Genomic DNA, 5,045 nt, shown 5'->3' with positions numbered 1-5,045 from the left:
AGGTCTAATCTGATTTGGAGGGCGAACTTAGAATCCTAGGACCTGGAATTTCTAGGATTCTCGTCTCCCTCCATGCCAATCTTTAAGAAAAAAAAAAGACTACTGTGTACAACTGTGTGTAGATATTTTGTCTAATTGCACTCAGGCAATTGCATAGTTGACAAATTGCACAGTGAACTTTCAACAAATTATTTTGTGTCATCTATTCAAGAGCTCAGGTTGCTTTAGGTAAGAGTTGTCACCATTTCAGGAATTCACTAAATTTATTTATTGGAAGATAGATAATTGCTTCTCCTAGAGTTCAGTTACCCTCTTATTTCTTCTACAATAGATTTCTCAGTGATAAGCTATTATAAAATACCTACAGAGGTAGGAAATGTCTTCCTCTTTAATAAGAAGACATCTTTTGTTATTTGTACTCTAGCTGGTTGTTTAGAATGCATTAAGAAATAAAATTTTTCTGGGAGACTTGTTAGACAGAAAAATCTCAAGTTATCTATTTGTATTCCATTGCTCATTTACTTTCTTGATGAATTTGGTAAGGGTTAGTTTTGATAGTATTTTTAATTAATTTATTTATTTTATGTTTATGGGTGTTTTGTATGCATGTATTATGTGAAACATGTTCTAGCTTTGAGACTGAGGAGTTTTGCACCTACCAATTAGGTACTAAAACTTGAACCTGAGCCCTTCGGAAGAACAGTCAGTGCTCTGAAACACTGAGCAATCTCTCCAGTCCCTTAAGAGTGTTTTTGTTATTGAATTATATTATTCTACTCAACTGTAAAGAAACTTATTTATTTATTTATTTGTATGAGGAATTGAACCTAGCATTGCATGTATTCTGGTCAACAGTTCTACCCCTGAGTTACATGGTCCAGCAGTGATATTTACTCCCTTTCAGCAATACAATTTTAGCAAATTTTAATGCATGTGGTAGAATTGGAAAAAATTCTTATTTAGCTCAGACTAAAACCACATCATAAATTCTAGAGTTAAAATAATGTAGTCTTCACCATTAATCAAAGAAACTCTCTTTACAGCAAAGACCAGTACCAAAACCCACAACCAATCAAAATGAAGAGTTGTGAAGACCAGTCCCAATGGATACAGCAACAAAACACCCCTGAATGTAAGGCTTGCGGAATATTGCTGCAGAGTGGGTAGAAAGATTGTAAGAGCCAGAGAAACACGGAGTTTGCTGTAAGATTAGTTGACTTATTACTTTACAAATTGTAACCCCTTGACCTCCTTCAGTTGTCTTTATTACTCAAGCTAGAACTTCAATTAGAATATTGAATAAGTGTGGAGAGAGTGGACAGCCTTGTCTTGTTCCTGATTTTAGTGGAATCGCTTTGAGTTTCTCTCCATTTATTTTGATATTGTTGGCAATTTGATATTGTTGGCAATTGGCTTGCTGTATATTTCCTTTATTATGTTATATGGATTGTATCCCTAATCTCTCTAAGACTTTTATCGTGAAGCAGTGTTGGATTTTGTCAAAACTTTGCACCATCTTATGAGAAGATAATGTGGGTTTTTTTCTTTCAGTTTGTTTAATGGTGAATTATATTGACAGATTTTCTTATGTGGAAAATTTCAGCAATGTTGAAATTGAAATCCCTGCATCTCTGGGATAATGCCTACTTAATTAAGATGGATGATCTTTCTGATGTGTTCTTGGATTTGGTTTGGCAGCATTTTATTGAGTATTTTTGTATTGATGTCCATGAGGAAAATTCTGTAATTCTCTTTCTTTGTTGAGTCTTTGTGTTGCTTCAGTATCAGGATGGCTGTGGCCTCATAAAATGAATTTGGCATTTTTTTTTTTCTGTTCTATTGTGTGGAACAATTTGAGAAGCATTGGTATTAGCTCTTCTTTGGAAGCCTAGGAGAATTCTGCACTAAAGAATTCTACTATCTGTCCCCTCTTTTTTTCCAACCCTTTACTCTGAAATGATATCTATCTTTGCTATAGAGGTGTGTTTCTTGTATGCATTAGAAGGATGGATCCTGTTTCTTGTTTATTCATTCCGTTAGCCTGTGTCTTTTTATTTGTGAATTGATTTTATTGATATTGGGAGATATCAATTGTTGGGCCTCATGAGGCCTGGACATGAGGCCCAGTGTAACTTCCTAAGCCTAACTTGAGTTTGGTGAGGCCTAGTATAACTTCCTGAGCTTAGTTCGAGTTTGGAGACCTGTCTCTGGCTACCCAATCTAGGCCCGCCTCTGGCCAGCCATTGCTAACGTTGCAGAATATTATTGGCTCTTGTTCCTTGCTCTGCCTTGACCAATTCCAGGCTTCTCCACTCCCATCACAACCCTATACAAGTCCCTGCTAGATACTATTAAACAAGATCCTGCTTTGACAGACTCCTGACTCAGTGTGTTTGTGTGTGTGTGTGTGTGTGTGTGTGTTTCCCCAGTGCCCAGAAGGGAGGGTTGAGTAGCAACACTCACCATTCCGTTTGTCCCCAGGAAGAGTCCAGTGGGTCCAGCTCTGCCCCCTGCTCTTTCTGCCAGAGAAACTGGCAGTCAATGACCAATGATTGTTGATTCCTGTTATTTTATTATTAGTAGTGTTAGTGTTGGTAGCATGTGTGTGTGTGTGTGTGTGTGTGTGTATCTCCCTTCTTTGAGTATTGCTGGTGTGACATTATCTATTGCCTGTGTTTTTATGGATGTAATTAACTTACTTGGGTTGGAATTTTCCTTCTAGGACCTTCAGCAGGGCTGGATTTGTAGATATATATTTTTTAATTTGACTTTGTCATGAAATATCTTATTTTCCCCATTTACTGTGATTGAGAGTTTTGCTAAGTATAATAATCTGGGTTGGCATCCATGGAAACAGAGTCTGCAGGACATTAGTCCAGGCCCTTCTGGATTTTTAGGGTATCTATTGAGAAGTCAGATATGATTCTAATAGGCCTTTTTCCCTTGTTATTTTTAACATTCTTTCTTTATTCTGTATGTTAAGTGTTTCAATTATTATGTGGAGTGTAGATTTTCTTTTGTAATTCAATATATTTGGTATTCTCTAAGCTTCTTGAACCTTTATAGGTATGTCCTTCTTTAGGTTGTGAAGTTTCTCTCCTATGATTTTGTTAAATATATTCTGTGGGATTTTCAGCTGGGATTCTTATTCTTTGCTTATTCCTATTCCTAAATTTGTTCTTTCCATGGTGTCCCAGATTTCCTGAATGTTTTGTGCAGGGAATTTTTTAGATTTAACTTTTTCTTTGATTAATGTTTCAATTCCCTCTATTGTGTCTTCAACTCATGAGAGTCACTCTTTCTTTTATTGTATTCTGTTGGTGATGCTTGCATCTGTAGTTTCTGCTTGCTTCCTAGATTTTCCAATTCAAGGATTCCTCTCTTTTGCTTTCTGTATTGCTTCTATTTTAATTTCAGGTTTGAAATGTTTTTTTTTTATTTTCCAGAATTTATTCTTTTTCAAACATCAAGTAGAGTCACAGCTTAGGGTAAATGACATTTTTTCCTCGCGTTCACTTTCTTTTTTATTTTATTTTATTTATTTTTTAATTAAAAATTTCCTCCTCCTCCCCTCCTCCCATTTCCCTCCCACTCCCTCTCCTCCTCCCCCTCCCTCTCCAGTCAAAAGAGCAGTCAGTGTTCCCTGCCCTGTGGGAAGTCCAAGGTCCTCCCCGCCTCCATCCAGGTCTACGAAGGTGAGCATCCAAACAGACTAGGCTCCCACAAAGCCCGTCCATGCTGTAGAATCGAAAACCAAGGCCATTGTCCTTGGCTTCTCAGTCAGCCCTCACTGTCAGACACATTTAGAAGTCCAGTTAGATCACATGCTCCATCAGTCCCAGTCCAGCTGGCCTTGGTGAGCTCCCATTAGATCAGTTCCACCATCTCAGTGGGTGGATGCACCCCTCACGGTCCTGACTTCCTTGCTCATGTTCTCCCTCCTTCTGCTCCTCATTTGGACCTTGGGAGCTCAGTCCAGTGCTCCAGTGTGGGTCTCTGTCTCTATCTCCATCCATCACCAGATGAAGGTTCTATGGTGATATGCAAGATATTCATCAGTGTGGCTATAGGATAAGGCCAGCTCAGGTACCCTCTCCTCTGCTGCTCAAGGAAGAGGCTGGGGACATCTCCTTGGACACCTGGGAGACCCTCTAGAGTCAAGTCTCTTGCCAACACTAAAATGGCTCCCTTAATTAAGATATCTACTTCCCTGCTCCCATATCCACCCTTCCTCCATCCCAACCATCCCATTCCCCCAAGCTCTCCCCATCATCCCCTTCTCATTTTTCTCTCCACATCTCCTCTTACTCCCATCCCACCCCCATCCCTGTGCTCCTAACCCCTACCTGGCAATCTTGTCCACTTCCAATATCCAGGAGGATAACTATGTTTTTTCTGGGTTCACCTTATTTAGCTTCTCTAGGATCATGAATTATAGGCTAAATGTCCTTTATTTATGGCTAGAATACACTTATGAGTGAGTACATACCATATTCATCTATTTGGGTTTGGATTATCTCACTCAGTAAAGTATTTTTATTTCCATCCATTTGCATGTAAAATTCAAGATGTCATTGTTTTTTACCACTGAGTAAAACTCTAAAGTGTATATGTGCCACACCTTCTTTATCTATTCTTCTATTGAGGGGCACCAGGTTGTTTAGAGGTTCTGGCTATTACAAATAGTGCTGCTATAAACATAGTTGAACAAATGCTTTTGTAGTATGATTGGGCATCTCTTGGGTATATTCCCAAGAGTGGAATTGCTGGTTCCTGAGGTAAGTTGACTCCCAATTTCCTGAGAAACTACCACACTGATTTCCAAAGTGGTTGCACAAGTTTGCATTCCCACCAACAATGGATGAGTGTTCCCCTTACTCTACATCCTCTCCAGCATAGGCTATCATTGGTGTTTTTGATTTCAGCTATACTGACATGTGTAAGATGATATCTCAAAGTTGTTTTGATTTGCATTTCCCTGATTGCTAAGGAGGTTAAGCATGACCTTAAGTGTCTTTTGGTCATTTGAACTTCTGTTGAGAATT

Source organism: Arvicola amphibius, chromosome X (assembly GCF_903992535.2).
Source record: "Arvicola amphibius chromosome X, mArvAmp1.2, whole genome shotgun sequence".
NCBI lineage: Eukaryota > Metazoa > Chordata > Mammalia > Rodentia > Cricetidae > Arvicola > Arvicola amphibius.
The sequence above is the reverse complement of the archived record's forward strand: the minus strand, read 5'-3'. Positions refer to the sequence as shown.